Source organism: Cupressus sempervirens, chromosome 4 (assembly GCF_028749045.1).
Source record: "Cupressus sempervirens isolate cs-2001-9-10 chromosome 4, ASM2874904v1, whole genome shotgun sequence".
Lineage (NCBI taxonomy): Eukaryota > Viridiplantae > Streptophyta > Pinopsida > Cupressales > Cupressaceae > Cupressus > Cupressus sempervirens.
Window position 1 is genome coordinate 101,992,320 of NC_143121.1, and position 17,544 is coordinate 102,009,863.

The following is a 17,544-nucleotide window of genomic DNA, read 5'->3' on the forward strand; positions in this document are numbered from 1 at the left end:
ATTTAAAGAAACCCCCAAGATAGACCAGCTCAGATTCTTGACTCCGGTCAGGGATACGCAATTGAGGCCAGCAAGCCCTGCCATCCCCTCCTGGCTATCAAATTCAATCAACAAGAAAAGAAGCCTACAACCTATGATTATGCCAGTTAAGGACATTGTCACAATATATGTGACGAAAGGTTCAAAGGCCAAGAAAATGAAAATAGATGCCCAGTTGGTAAAGGACCCCCAAATCGGGAAGATAACTGCGGAGGTGGCCACTTATACATAGAAGCAAGATTCCGCAAAAATCGATGAGGAAGGACTGAAGGTCACTTCCATTGATCTGGGGACTATAAACAGGAGCATTGGCAACAACTTTTTCAAGTTTTTTGCCGATCATATGCTCACACAATCAGAAAAGGATAGCAGAGAAATGAAGGAGCTAAAAGCTATGGTGACTTCCATGGCCAAGTACATCGATTCCTTGGTAAATCTTGGAGTCGTGCCAATCATCCAGTTGCCGCAACCCTTCAATCCCAACTCTGCAGAAAGCCAACTGCTGGCAAGACAGGTGCAAAGGGGGAAGCTCTTGATGGAGGCCATGGGAGTCTAGGTAAACAACATAATTCAGGAAGGTAACAAATTCATTTCAGAATTTACAAATGTCTACGCAGAAGGAGAAGCACTGTCAGGGGAGATTCAAACGTTAGTACCCGTATGGGAAACAGAGTTATCACGATGCTAAGCCTTGGTTTCCCAGGTGACAGAGATAGAAAGCTTCGACGTCCTTAAGTTCCTGGGTGAAAACCTGATGAAAACCATAGACCAGCGCATGCTATTCGTCCTAAAGAATAACATGAGCTGGAAGGAAACGGTCTACAAGGAAGCAATTAAAGAAATCCAGAGAATTGAAAGTAGGATTACTAACGTGCATGAGGAGCTTATTAAGGACATGAAGATAGTAAACCCAATGGGCATCCTTCAGTTTGATGAGAAAAACATAGATGCAGAGGTGCTAACAAAGAGCTTCACCGAAGTGGTAGAGCAGATCAGGGACAATGAACACCCCAAGGCCGAAGATTTCTCCACGTTGGTGAGTGTTGAGGCCATGCTGCACTTTAACCGAAACCTGATGCCATGACAGAACTTGAAGATGAAAGAATACAGGTGGCAGAAAGATGTGTGTCGGGCCCGACTTTTAAGCCTAAAAAACCCCCACCCTGCCGCAACTCAAGAATTGGTGGCCACGTTTCGTAGCTAGAAATTAGTGCGGCAGACAGTCGAAGAAGAAGAGGAGGAAACAAGTGAAGGTACGAGAGTTTAAAGGAAGAGCTAGGCATTTTTCTTTTTTAGTTTTTATAACTGTTTCTTGTTTTAAACCGAAAGAGCTGGGCTTTAATGGAGGCTCTTTTTGGGATTTCAAACTATAAATGATGGGGCATTAAACCTTTTTAAGTTTCAAGGAATAATATCTTTAGCAATAGATAGTTAAGTAGCAGAAAATGTTAAAAAAAAAAAGCAAGCTGAGATAATATATGCATCTTTGAGCTTTCAGAAGACTTTGAGCATGAAAGTTATGGTATTCATATATTAAAGATTTGGGGTTTACGCTTTGAGACTTTGTGTTCGAGGCATTATGTTATCATTACTTTGTGAGTGAAAATTGTGAATCTCGAATCCTTAGTTGCTGTTCCTTTTTATGTAAGTTGATTGAGAATTAGTTTAGTTTCAGTATCATTTTTGTTTGAAAGGTTGCATGTAATGAAGCAAGATCATGCTTTGAAATGGACTCTATTTACATGTTAGTTTTCAATTTCATTATTGTTTCATGATTGATGCTGTTAATCACCTCATTGCCGAAGAGAAATCGAGAGACCCTTAAGCATTTTCTGGTAAAAGTGCAAAAATAATTTCAATTCATTGTAAATCCGAAAAGGGAGCTGTACCTTGAGAAAATTCAGAGAAGAAGTTAAAGAGTAGGGTAGAAACTTCTTCAACTGTTGTGAATAGTTGTTTTCCTCTAAGAAATGGGCATAGAGTAAAATTAGTTAATTGTAAAGGTGGGACAATCTGTTCACCAACAGATTTTTGGCGACTCTGCTGGGAAGAGTCTCATTAAAGAACCTTAAAAACCCTAAGGAGAATTATGTATAAAAATGGTTCTTCCCCATAACAAGGTCTTCCCTGTATTACAATCGAATCTTCGATTCGAAGATACTCAAGAAGACCTAATAGTAGACTTAGCGGCAACCGCTTGGAGATTAAGAAGGAATGGTCCACAATACTAGCAGGTATTAATTGTGTTAGAAAGAGAAGAAGAAAGAGATGAACTATTGAGAGGAGTACTAGAGGTCCAAGAAGTGGCAGTTGTTGATAGGTTAGCTCAAGCACCAGTAAGGCCTTGAACTCACACCCACCAAGAGTTGGCTAACCAAAGATACACAAGAGGAGAACGAGAAAAAGGGATTCTTGATGAAAACTTCGAGCCATTAAAGAACTTGAAATTGCCCCCTGATTTTGATGACCTAAAGAAAAAGATTGTCAAATCTCAAAGTAGACTTAGTTCGCCTCCAAAACAATCCCCTATTTTGCCTTTAGTGCAATCTTTGCTCCCCTTGAATACGCTTATTCCTGCTGCTATTAACGTCCAGCCTCTGCAAGCTATACCACCTCCAAACATGGCTACCATCCAACCATGGGGTCAGAACATAGGACCATTAAACCTAGGATTCAACCCTGCCCCATTGCCAAAAGGAGCCGTTGAAGTATTACCCAAGTTCGGCGGAGATGGCAAGATCTCCACAGAAGACCACCTGAGTGCCTTTCATTTGGCCAGCGCCGTTATAAGTGTCCCCACACAAGAAGTCACAGTAAGATTATTTGTAAAAATATTGACCGATGCTGCCACAGACTGGTTTAATCATCTTTCCCATCACTCCATTGCTAGCTGGGACGATATGAAAAATGCCTTTGAAGATAGGTTCAAAACTCCTGAAAATGAAAGTTCCCTATTCTTCCAGCTCAGCTAGATGAAAAAGGAAATGCATGAACCTATGAGGGAGTTTGTAGCTAAATTCAACAGACTGGTTCAAAGAATCCCTGCAGCTTCTAGGCCTAATGTAGAAAGTCAAAAATCATTCTTCATCAATGCTGTACATCCTGATATAAGTTTCCACTTGATAAAAGATGCATGCGCCACCTTTGCTGTAGCACAATCGCTTGCTATCTGATTGGAAGATGCGTTTATCAATGCAGGAAAATGGAAAAGAGAAGTTCAAACCCTAGGGACGCCTTGCTCTTCAAATTCCACTGATCCTATATTACAAAAATTGATGAACGATATTGCTATGATGAAGAGACAATAGAATAAAACCCATGGCCCTTTCCCTAACCCCTACCAAGACACACAAAGGCGATCACTACCTCAGAATTCTAACAAGAACCCCACCACAAGTTCTTCTCCCACGAGACTATAGATCGAAGAAAGGCCCAAATAGACAATGTGCTCTTTCCATATGAAGAATGATCATGATGAACATGATTTCCTTGAATGGCTAAATTGTGTACAAATGGCCAAAAATGCTATTGCTACGGAACAAGCGTTTGAGGAATCAAAGGTTCAGGAGGAAAATCAAGGGGCTTATTTTCTAGAATATGAATCAAACTTTGAGAAAGGAGGTACCATGTTCACGACCCTATAGAATCTTGCATGCACAGTGATGACTAGGGGACAGGGAAACCAGAAATCTTACCTCGGCAATAATCCAAATGCAACTACTCCCAAAGGGAAAGACCCTGCATGTGCTGATCTAAAAGCCTTGAAGAAGATGGAGGCAATAGCTGGTAGTTCATCCTTTGATATTGTTGAGTTCTGCAAGTCATCCTCTATAACTATCTCCCCTGCTGAATATTTAAGACTCAACCCTAAAGAACTAGACAAGCTGGTTCATTACGTGGAAGGTAGTTCTACCAATAATGTTCAATTCACAAATGATACTTCTGTGGTCCAAATGATTGCAAGGAACCAATCTTTGTTTCGGAACAGTTCAAGACTAGTGCTACTTATGAAGACATATCTATGCACTCTGTTCGAGGAGAAAGAGATGAAAGGAAGCCTGAACCATTCTATATCTCCTTGGTATTAAATAGATAGAAGCTTAGCAACTGCATTATCAATTCCGGGGCTTCAGATAATGTAATGCCCAAAGTTATCGCTCAAGCCCTAGGCATCGATTGTAATCCAACCCTTGGTTCTTGCTATTCAATGGATGGAAAACAAGTGCCACTAATAGGACAAGTGAAAGATGCACAAGCTATTTTATATGCTTGCCTTGAGAAAAGGGTAAAACTCACCATCCTTGTAGCCGACATTCCGCCCAGTTACAGGATGCTCCTCAGTAGAACCTTTTGCAAGGATTTGGGGGGAGAAATCAAACTAGATTGGTCGGAGGCATATATCCCCATAGGCAAGAAGCGGGTAAAGTTGGAGCCTGAACCAAAGAACAAATATATAGTGACACCCTCAGATGACCCTAAGGCACATATATTGTTCCAAGAATGTCAATTTGGGAACTACATAATCTTGCCGGAGGAAAAATGCGAAGTGAGCAAAGTAACAGACTACGAAGATATCCTTTGGACCTTTGAATTTGATGGAAGTTGTTCCCATTCCGGATCAGGGGCTGGTGTTGTCCTTATTTCACCCACTAGACAGGTCTTCCCTTTCTCTTTCAAATTAGATTTTCATAACACTAACAACACTGCCGAGTATGAGGCATTGCTTTTGGGGCTACAAGAAGCAAAATCTAAAGGAGTGAAATAGCTAAGGGTAAGAGGAGATGCTGAACTTATTGTGAAACAGGTGAAGAACCAATTTTCTGTTAGGAGCGATAGGTTGAAGCATTACAGGAATTTAGTATGGGATGAAATTGAATCTTTTGAAGCCTTCTCTATTGAGTACATTCCTTGCATTCAAAATATGAAAGCTGATTCTTTGGTTGTATCGGCATCGTTATTACTACCACATCCAGAGTTTAAATGTGATACTTACAGAATCGTAATGATATACAGACCTAGGGTCCTAAACAACATTAACCACTAGAAAGTTTTCAATGATGAAGCTCAACTGAAAGAATTCCTTGATTGTGTTGGGGATTTCGTCGAAGTTTTCTTTGAAGGCTCTAAACATGGTGGTAAACAGGTTAGAGAAGAGATCACTGAAACCAGAGAAATTGTTCAGCTAAAAGGAAATAAAATCCCTAAAGGTCTGGTGTCTTTAGAAAATATTTTTGGTAGAAAGGACGATAGTTCCTTAAAGAAGGAGGTTGATTCTAAAGAGAATAAGGACGGTCATGACAAAGTCAATATTGGGACTAAAGAGAACCCCACGTTAGTTTCTATTGGAAAAACTTGCTCTATAGAAGAGAAAAGCAAGTTGGTTGAACTTTTGATTTCATACCAAGATGTCTTCGCCTGGGGATATGAAGATCTAAAAAACTTCAGAAATGGTGAGTTTGTTCACCACATACCTTTAAAACCTAGGGCTAGTACTTTCAGGCAGAAACTCTGAAACTATAATCCCAAGGTATCAGAAGCTATTTTCAGAGAAGTGGAGAAAATGCTAAAGGCCTGTATAATATATCCCATACATCATTGAACCTGGGTGGCCAATATCGTCCCTGTAAGAAAGAAAAGCGAAGAAATAAGGATCTGTGTAGACTTCAGAAATTTAAACCAAGCAAGTCTCAAGGATAACTATGCACTGCCCACTATGGATCATGTTCTACAGACGGTGGCTGGATCTGAAGTAATGTCCATGCTTGATGGATACTCGGGATATAATCAAATCTGTGTTGCGCCAGAGGACCAGCATAAAACAGACTTTATTACCCCTTGGGGCACCTTTGCTTACTACCAGATGCCTTTTGGTTTGATCAATGCAGGAGCCACTTTCCAAAGAGCTATGAACTCTTCTTTCAAGGCTTTGAGAGAGAGGATTATTGTGATATATTTGGATGACCTAACAATTTACTCTAAGAAGAGAAAATCTCACCTTGAGGATCTAGAAAAAGTGCTCGATAGATGCAGGCAACATAAGATATCTCTGAAGCCTAAGAAGTCCATATTCTTTGTAGAGGAAGGTACACTTTTGGGGCACATTGTATCATGAGATGGTATAAGGATTGATCCGGAGAGAGTGGAAGCCATACAGAAACTAACTCTGCCCACCAATAGAAGTGACCTGAAATCATTCTTTGGTCAGATAAATTTTTTAAGAAATTTTGTTCCAGAATTCTCTAAGAAGGTAAGGTACATACTAAATATGATGAGTGAGAAGCACCCTTTCAGATGGCAACAAGAAGGCAAGAAAGCTTTTGAAGACATCAAAATAGCTATCGCAAACGCTCCCATGCTGGTAAGCTCGAGTTTTGAAAAAGATTTTATCATTTATTGCTATGCTTCTGAACATTCAGTATCGAGTATTCTGACCCAGCCGGATGAAAAAGGGAATGAAGCCCTGATTGCTTTTATGAGTATCCTATTAAAGAAGCACTAATTGAATTATACTCAAACTGAAAAACATGCATTCACAGTGGTTAAAGCATTGAAGCAGTTCAGATATTATATTTTGCATTCCCATTCGATTGTGTATGTACCGGAGACTGCAGTCAAGAGTATCTTAACCCAACAGGAAGTAGGAATGAATAAGAGGGCTATATGGGTGGCTAAAGTTCAAGAGTTTGACCTAACAATCAAACCTACTTCTTTGCTAAGGGGAAAAGGCTTGTGTAAATTGATGGCCGAAAGTAAAGCTATCTCTTCTGCAAAAACTGAACAAACCCCTTTTGTTTTGCTGGTCAGTTTAACGGATCCATGGTTTTCAGATATTGCATATTTCTTAACGTATGGTGAATGCCCTTCCCATATGAATCATAAAGAGAGGCAAAATCTCAGATTGAAAGCCGAAAAGTATGTGATTTTAGATGGTGTTCTGTATAAAAGGGGGATCGACAGAACTTTCCTAAGGTGTGTAGACGAAGAACAACAGAAGGCATTGTTGAAGACCTATCACTCTGAAGCCTGCGGAGGTCACTTCTCATCCATGGTTACCGCTTTCAAGATACTCAAAAATTGTTTTTATTGGCCAGGTGTGTTCAAGGATGCATACAAGTATGTGAAGGGATGTGAAAAATGCCAACTTTTCATCAGGCATCCTCAGTTAGCAGCACTACCCCTTAGACCTATGGTCATCGATGAACCTTTCTAGCAATGGGGTATTGACTTTATAGGATCTCTAAATCCACCATCCAGTGCCGGGCATTGTTACATACTAACAGTGACAGACTATTTTACCAAATGAGTGGAAGCAATTCCTACAAAGAAAGCTAATTCACAAGTAGTTTGTGATTTCCTATTGGAGCATCTTTTCACCAAGTTCGGGGTACCTCAGAAAATAGTTTCAGACAATGCCTCTTATTTTTCCTCTGAAGAAATATCTATTTTCTGTTATGAATATGATGTGTCATTAGCTCATTCATCAGACTATTTCCCACAAGGGAATGAGCAGGCAGAATCCAACAATAAGAATCTGGTGGCAATAATGAAAAAAATGGTATCTGACAACTCTAGAGACTGGCATAAAAAGCTCTATGAGGCATTATGGGCAGACTGGATCACACCAAAGAGAGCGATTGGCATGGCTCCCTTTGAACTAGTATATGGAATTGGAGCTCAAGTATCTTTACCACTGGAACTATCTGCCGCGAAGCTATAATCGGTAATTGAAGATTAGGTTTTTAAACACCCTTTGGAGAGAAGGGTAATGTATCTTCATAAGCTCGAGAATGAAAGAAGTAAATTGGTTGACCGCATAACAGAACACCAGATGAAGGTGAAACGTATCTTTGACAAGCGGGCCAGGCCACGACAATTTTTGAAAGGTGATGAGGTTCTTCTATGGGATAAAAGAAGAGAACCTAAAGGAGCCCATGGAAAATTTGAATCTCTTTGGAAGGGTCCTTTCCTCATTTTAGGAGTAGTTGGTCCAAATACCTTTCAACTAAAATATCCAGATGGGACGGTTCTGCCTTTTACCTATAATGGGCAGGACCTGAAGTTAGTTAGCCTTTAGCTCTTGCAATTCCTTCCCCTTCCCATGTACTTAATTCTTTTTGTTGTGCTTCGCCTCTCTTTCTTTTTCTTTGGTTTCATTTTTCTTCCCCGTTTTTGAGTTCTCTGTGTATTCCGCATACACAGTCCCTAGTCAGAGCCCCTGTTAGCCACATTTATAGTCGCCAATTCACTTTCGGTTTTAATTTTTCTCTCAAGCGCGTCCACTTACCTTGTCGCATGAGAAACTTAATGCCCTTGAAGTGCCCAGCCAAAGCCTCAAAACTGCGCGGTCAACCCTTTTTCCCCCATTCTGAACCACTTTGAACCACTTTGAACAATAGTTCAAAATAGTTCAAAGTAGTTCAAAGCGGTTCAATGCGATTTTTATTACTAACGCTTTCCTTGCGCAGGTAATGTATCTCACTCAGTGGTTTGTTCTTCTGAAGCACTTTGAACCACTTTGAACCTCGGTTCAAAGTAGTTCAAAGTAGTTCAAGACTCACGTAATGATCACTTTCAAGCGTGGAAAGACAACGCGCCGCCTTTCACTCGTGATCCTGTCAGATGAGCGTGGTCTAAAGGATGGTCCTATTCCCAAGGAAGATAATCATTGTAAATTGTGCTGAAGATCTTCAAGCCATCAAAAGGACTCAATTTGATTAATGTTGAAGCATTCGAAAAAGGAAAGAATTTAATGCGGAGCTCATGCAAAGGGTTTTCAAGCATGCGAAAGCTGGCGGAGGTGATGTCAAAGTAGTGGGTAATTATTATCCCGTACCCTCGCACGAAGTTACTGCTTTCTTTTAAAACTCATGTAATTACCTCCAAAGTCTATTATCACATGAGAAGCGGGTATAGACAGGGAGTTGTTAAGGAAATAGGAGAGATTTTTTGGGTTTTCAGCGAAGAACATGTGAGAATTTGACAATCTTGTTTGCTCTGCAACTATATTCGTTTCCAGATTTGTCTGTTTAGTCTCTGCATTTTTTTAGATTATCATGAGGACGGTCTTGCATTTTTTGGGTAATACTTCTAGTTTGGAATGCAAGAGACCCGTTATATGTGACATTGATCTACGAGGAGTAAAGATAGAAAGCCTGCAGACCAAGTTCTTAGAATATTCTAATGGAAATAATGGGTGCATGGAAGTGTTAACCAGTGGGTTGATAGAGGCCGCAACGTTCCCCCCATCATTTGTAAGCCCTGAACTTTTGTAGTTGTGTATAGATCACTATGATGTGAGGAGCAAAAGTATTCTGAGCAAAGATGGCACCCCTGTTCTTTCTATTTCGAGAGAAACTGTTGCCTCAGTCCTGCGTCTAACGACTAATACTTTTGCAGTGTTTTCACCTACCCAAGCCTTGGCTGAATACTGGGCGAATACTAATACATTTCGAAATACCTTAGCTAGGAAATGGACTGAAGTCAATTATGGGGGTGGGTCTAGGCTGCCAAAAGTCATTAAAAAAGATCACATGCAACCTCACATTCATGACTTGGTCGTAATGTTGCATCGTGTGAAGGGTTCAACAGATGTTTCTCTCTTTGAGGAATGGATGTTTAGATATATGGAAATTGTTTTGTAGGGTTAGCAATGGATGGATTGGCCAAAAATCAGTGCTACCTCTCTGAGGACACAATTGAGGCGTGCCAAAGAGTTTCGTGAAGATTTCTACATGGCCTCCTATCTGACCTATTGTATTGCATGTACTTGCGACCTCACCCCTTTGCCTCATGGTACTTGGAATGAAGAAATGTGTGTGTTTCAGTATTGCCCTCTATTGTAGAGAGATAATGTCTTAGAAGATTTTCGCAAGGTTAATGATGTGCTTCTGGATAATGTCCATATGTCTTTGAAAAAGACGAAGATGCCAAGGCTCTCCATAGAAGCTCAAAAGTTAGTCCTGCAATATGGGAGCTTCTATATACAGTTTCCCAGGCTCACATACTTAAGAGTTGGAGGTTTTGAAGAAGAACCTATGAAGTTACATAGGTACGCCCTGGATTGTTTTATTTTGGCCGAATTGTGTAGACAACTCTGTTCTATTGTGAAAGACAATCTGCCAAAACAAAACTGGAGGTTACTTTTTCCCATTGAATTGAGTTCATTTGTCTGCAACAGCATGAATGATGCTTCCATCATTGGGAGCAATTTACTAGGGTTCAATTTTGGTTTCTATCACGGAAGGAGGGATTTTGATAGTAAAGGCTATGCAACTGAGACTCTTGGCCTAGAAATGCGTCCTTCGATGGTTTCATATTTAGAAGATATTTGGGAAGATTGCAGAAATGAAGAAGAAGTGCTGCATAAAAGATCATACCAGGCCGACCCTTCAACAAATTAAAGCTTTCAAATTGAAGTTCAATGTAGAAGGGAGAATGGATGATGGCCTTAATCTGATTGAACCTGGCTGGAAAGAGTCAGACGAAGCAAGGTTCTTGGTAGTAGACTGGTTTAAAGAAGAGGAAGATGACATTAATAGAAGAATCAGACTCATCCTTACCTATAGGGATGATTGGTTGCAATAGAGAGCTAACGGGAGTATCAGAGAGCCTCCTGTTGAAGTAACTTCTTCTCCTAAATTTTTTCAGTCTGACATTTTCTCTCCCCCTGTTGTAGGTGACACAGTCATTCAAACAAAGAAAGAAAAATCTCATCTCCAGCCACAAACAACGGCCCCTAGGACAAGATCTCGCTCTAGATCTGAAACTCTAGAATGGGTCGAGGACTGAAAGATCGAAATGGCATCTCAAGGCCCAGACTCGGGTGAGGAATTAGAGCCATCTAATAGTGGAGGTGGAGATGTCCAATTTAAAGAAACCCCCAAGACAAACCAGCTCAGATTCCTGACTCCGGTCAGGGATACGCCACTGAGGCCAGCAAGCCCTGCCATCCCCTCTTGGCTCTCGAATTAAATCAACAAGAAAAGAAGCCTACAACTTGTGATTACGCCAGTTAAGGACATTGTCACAAGATATGCGACGAAAGGTTCAAAGGCCAAGAAAATGAAAACAGACACCCAGTTGGTAAAGGACCCCCAAACCGGGAAGATAATTGCGGAGGTGGCCACTTATACACAGAAGCAAGATTTCACAAAAATCGATGAGGAAGGACTGAAGGTCACTTCCATTGATCTGGGGACTATAAACAGGAGCACTGGCAACAAATTTTTCAAGTTTTTTGCCGATCATATGCTCACACAATCAGAAAAGGACAGCAGAGAAAAGGAGCTAAAAGCTATGGTGACTTCCATGTCTGAGTACATCGATTCCTTGGTAAATCTTGGAGTCGCACCAATCATCCAGTTGCCGCAACCCTTCGATCCCAACTCTGCAGAAAGCCAGCTGCTGGCAAGACAGGTGCAAAGTAGGAAGCTCTTGATGGAGGCCATGGGAGTCTGGGTAAACAACATAATTCAGGAAGGTAACAAATTCATTTCAGAATTTACAAATGTCTACATAGAAGGAGAAGCACTGTCAGGGGAGATTCAAACGTTAGTACCCGTATGGGAAATAGAGTTATCACGATGCCATGCCTTGGTTTCCCAGGTGACAAAGATAGAAAGCTTCAGCGTCCTTAAGTTCCTGGGTGAAAACCCGATGAAAACCGTAGACTAGCACATGCTATTCGTCCTAAAGAATAACATGAGCTGGAAGGAAACGGTCTATAGGGAAGCAATTAAAGAAATCCAGAGTATTGAAAGTAGGATTACTAACGTGCATGAGGAGCTTATTAAGGACATGAAGATAGTAAACCCAATGAGCATCTTGCAGTTTGATGAGAAAAAAATGGACGCAGAGGTGCTAACGAAGAGCTTCACCGAAGTGGCAGAGCAGATCAGGGACAGCGAACACCCCAAGGCCAAAGATTTCTCCACGTTGGCGAGTGTTGAGGCCATGCTGTGCTTTAACCAGAACCTGATGCCACGATAGAACTTGAAGATGAAAAAATATAGGTGGCAGAAAGATGCGTGTCAGGCTCGGCTTTTAAGCCTGAAAAACCCCCACCCTACCGCAACTCAAGAATTGGTGGCCATGTTTCGTATCTAGAAATTAGTGCGGTAGATAGTCGAAGAAGAAGAGGAGGAAACAAGTGAAGGCGCGAGAGTTTAAAGGAATAGCTAGGCATTTTTCTTTTTTAGTTTTTATAACTGTTTCTTGTTTTAAACCGAAAGAGCTAGGCTTTAATGGAGGCTCTTTTCGGGATTTCAAACTATAAATGCTGGGGCATTAAACCTTTTTGAGTTTCAAGCAATAGTATCTTTAGCAATAGATAGTTAAGTAGCAGATAGTGTTGAAAAAAAAAGCAAGCTGAGATAATATATGCATCTTTGAGCTTTTAGAAGACTTTGAGCATGAAAGTTATGGTATTCATATATTAAAGATTTGGGGTTTATGCTTTGAGACTTTGTGTTTGAGGCATTATGTTATCATTACTTTGTGAGTAAAAAATGTGAATCTCGAATCCTTAGCTACTGTTCCTTTTTATGTAAGTTGATTGAGAATTAGTTTAGTTTCACTATCATTTTTGCTTGAAAGGTTGCATGTAATGAAGCGAGAACATGCTTTGAAATGGACTCTATTTACATGTTAGTTTTCAATTTCATTATTGTTTCGTGATTGATGTTGTTAATCACCTCATTGCCAAAGAGCAATCGAGAGACCCTTAAGCATTTTTTGGTAAAAGTGCAAAAATAATTTCAATTCATTGTAAATCCGAAAAGGGAGCTGTACCTTGAGAAAATTTAGAGAAGAAGTTAAAGAGTAGGTTAGAAACTTCTTCAACTGTTGTGAATAGTTGTTTTCCTCTAAGAAATGGGCATAGAGTAAAATCAGTTAATTGTAAAGGTGGGACAATCTGTTCACCAACAATGCCCAGACCCTTTATCAATATCTTGAAAGATAGATTTTCAAGTTCGTCTCAAAATACAATAGTTACCGAAGACTAGTAATTGCTTTTGCAACAAAAAACCAAGACAAACTAAACATGTATATCAAAAGATAGTATAGAAACTAAACCAAACATTAACCAACATGACAAAACCATGAAGACCAAACTAGACTAACTGAACCAGAAGAGATTCAGGTAAATTCTGGAAGCGTAGAGGCCTTCGTGATTATGGAGAAGAATAGTCCTCAACATTGCTTCATTTTTTTCAATTCTTTCATTCAATGATGTTAGCTGACTTCCATGATAGCTTTAAAGTTATTGTCCATTACATTAATCGGAGCCATAGTGGTGACTTTCTTTTGGATGTCATCAACTTTGTTTTGAAGATCGCGAAGGCCTTCATTGAGATTCTTTATTTCCTCCACCATTCATTTATCAAACTTAAATGAATAGGAGTACCTAGCTTTAACAATTTGAAGGATACTAGCAGGGCTTTCTTGATTGAGATTTAGCTCTTTTATGTTCCTGTTATTGTCCTTCTGAACAATGGCCTCTTTCCCTGCCTTGACATTCAAAGAATCCTTCACATGATCATTGTCCTTTCCATAATTACCCTACTCAGGAATGACATGCCTTTGTCATTTTTCATTTGCATTTCTTCTGAAGGGCATCCATTTCTTTGGTCGCTACTTTTGGGCCCATCAACTTCCCCGCCTTCTTCTTCTTATAGTATTTTGAAATTAGCTTCTTCAAACCCTCATGAAGAATAGGTTTCAAATGGTCCTTGCAATGTTTATTCAAACCAATAACCAGAGAGCTATACAAATAGTAAGGAAACTGAATTTTCTTATCATCTCTGAAATGATTTAAGAATGCAAAGTGAGAGTTCCAAACCCTAGTGAATCTGGCATCTAAGGTGACATATTCCATAATCACTATCAACACATTCCTACATTTTATCTTAATCTAAGAAATTTTAAAGAAGCTAACATTCTTCTTTACCAAATTATATTTTTCTTTCTTACTTTTAGGGAAAACTTTGTCCGCTTCTATTGAGTATTTGGTTTCTTTGAATAATTTCTTTACTTCATTTGGTTTCTTTGAATAATTTGTTAGCTTTCGCTATTAGCTCCACTGAGATCTGCACTTTCCTACAGTATCAACAAATTCCTAGGTAATATCTTCATATACCCCTTTAAACTTCTCTAGAAAGTTTGACAACCTATCCTTCTGAAGAATCTCTTAAGTAGTCTTCTTCTCCTTCCATTTGCAGATCTTTAGCTTAATTTAGCTCTAGTTAGCACCCATGTTTGCACCACTACTTTTATCACCAAACTCAGAAACAAAGGAGAAAAAGTTACTAAAAATGATATCCGAAAAAGCAAAGTAAAATATACCTGAGATAACGAGGTAATTCTCTTTAATGATGTCAGTAATTGGCGTCATTTCATAATAAATTTTCATTAACATTTTTTCAATGATGACTACTTTTCTGTGATTGATTTTATCTTCATTTATTTTATCAATGATCTCACAATTCATTTTAGTAATACCAAACCATGTTATAGTTTGAGTACTAACATACCAATATTGAACAATTTATCGGCTATGATATTCATTTCTCTATACTCATGTAATATATATAGAAATTTATAAGGCATTGAGACTTTAATTTTATCTTATCAATGATATGCTTGATTTCATTCAAAATCCTATAGTTTCCTTTAATATAGTTAACAAAAAATTTGTAGTTACTTATAAACCAAACTTTACCAAAACCAACCCTTTTTGTAAGTTGAATGGTGTGCAAGCTAGTCATGGCTTCCGTCGAGTGACAGGTTTGAATGCCAAAGGGAACAAAAATTGCACAAAAAAAATCAACCATTTCAATCCTAACTAACCCCTCACACCCTATTTTACCTGGGTTCCTTTCACTACACCATAAAAGTTGGCTTTGACCCAATTTAGGGGAGAATTCCATGTTATACTCTCTATATTTTTATTCTAGTCCTTTTTGATCTTAGATTAGTTCCAACTTTTTATGTTTTCAATTTCTTCTTTATCAAATTTTTGGAAATCACTTCAAACAACTATATTTTTCCAATTATGTTAGAATAAATTCTTTCACCATTTACTTTCAAGTTCTTATTTTGGTTCTAGAAAATTTGGTTATCATGTTCCTTCTATACATTCCAAATAGTATGTGGCACTATGAATTCCAAATAATCTCGATTCCAATATTAGAAATAGGGATTTTCCATTGTTCGAAGGATTCCTGAATAGAGTTAGGCATCACCTACATAAAGTTTAGTATGGATAGTAGTCAACCAGATCTCATGAGTGAAGCCACATTTGAGAAGTAGGCGATTTGCACTTTCATTTTCATATTCACACAAGTAACATCTATTAGAAATTAGAATTTCCTTATTTATAAGATTTTCATTGGTAAGGATCTTGTTTTATAAGAATAACTAGAAGAAAATATTGAATTTTTGAATAATGTGCTTAATCCACACATTCATCATAATGGATTCCCTAAATCTTAATACACTTCTTTGAAAATTGAAGCAATCGAGAACCTCCCATTAGGATTTATTTTCCAGATAACTTTGTCCTCAATTTCAAGTCATACAAACCAAATATTGAGATTAAGATTGATTTGAGATAATTTGGGGATAATCTATTTAAGATCAATCCATTTGTTATCTTACCAATAGTTACACACTTCCCTTTCTTACCAATAGTTACACACTTCCCTACCAAAGAGATTGATGCATTTGTCCATATGTTCGGCTACATTGGGGCACTCTTTCATGGTTTTTCTCCATCAACCAACTATAGTCCCAAAATTCTATCTTATTGCCATTCACAAGGATCCATTTGCAACCTAATTTAGCAATGGATTTAGATTTATTAATTTTATTCCAAATTTGTGATCCAATTATGGTAATATCATAACCAAGAAAAGATTCTAGGTTAACAAAACTACATAGGTATTTCTTTTTAACAATAGCATTCCACTCCTTTTCTTCGTCAAAGATCCTCTAGACTTGTTTGGGAAGAAGGGCTTTATTAGTCAATCTAATTGATCTAATACCTATTCCACCTTTGTTTTTTTTTTTTTTGGCTTGTACACATTTTTTCATTGAATCAATGCAAAATGATTCTTCAATTAAACACACTAGACCAAAAAAAGGATCTTTCTATTTTTTCTATTGCATCAAAATACTTACTTGGAATAAAAAGCAAGCTAAGAGCATAAATAGGTATATTCTAAAGAGTGGCTTTGAGGAGTTGAATCTTACTATCCTAGAAAAGAAGAGCTCCTTTCCAACTTGCTAGTTTAGAATTAAATTTTTCAACAAGCTTATTCCAAAAAGACTCTTTTACTTTAGTCCCCAAAGGTAGCCCAAGATAAGTAGTAGGGAAAGATTCAATCTTGCATTCAAGCATTCTAGACATTCTCAATTGTCTATCTTTAGGAGTATTGATAAAAAAATAAAGATTTTATTCCAATTTATAAGTTGACTAGTGGTAATAGTGTAATTATTAATGGCTTCCATGAACATTCTTGCTTCTTTGATAGTGGCACTTCCCATAGGGACAATATCATCCAAAAATTGTTCATAGGAGAAAATTTTAGGACCACAAGCAAGCTGGAGCCCTTTAATTTTACCTTCCTAAACATATCGACCAATTAATATCACCAAAGTTTCTACCATGATTGCCAATAATATAAGTGAGATGGGGTTTCGTTGTCTTAGTCCTCTTAAAGGTTTGAAGAAATTGGGAGAAATTTATTTCACCAAGATAAAAATAGTAGAAGTAGAATATAGTTGCCATATTAGGTTGATAACTCTATCATTAAAGCCAAAAGCTTTTAGCTCTTTGTAAAGGAAATACCAGCCAACTCTATCATAGGATTTAGATAGATCTAATTTCATAATAAAACCTTCCTTTTTAGAAACTTATAAATTATGAATATTTTGATGAACTATGATTATCAAAGTAAGAGTATGTCTTCTTGCAACAAATCCATATTGCTTGTTAGAAATGATAAAAGGAAGGATAGACAACAATCTTGAAGTGAAAACATTCGATGTAGTTTTGTAAAGCGAATTACAGAGACTAATAGGTTTCCAACCATCCATTGAATCAACACCCAATGATTTAGGAATGGGGGATATGAATGTGGAATTTGTCTCCTTTAAAACATTTTGAGATCTAATGAACTCTTTCACTGCATTGATAATATCATTCAAGATGATATGCCAAATTTTTTGAAAAATAAAAAGAGAATAGGAAAGCCATTAGGACCAAGAAAGTTTTCTCCTTCAAAAGAAAATATGGGCTCTTTTATCTCAAGTTCTAAGAGGGAATATAATTTTTTTAATTATGAATAATAGAGATCACATTCAGAATGGGAGATATTAAGTTCTCCTGAAAATGGACATCTAAATTCAAATCTTCCTTAAGCAAATTGGAGAAGCAGCCAACCATTTCCTTTTTATGTCTTCATCCTTCTCCACTTTACCATAGGTAGTTTGAATGGATTTGAT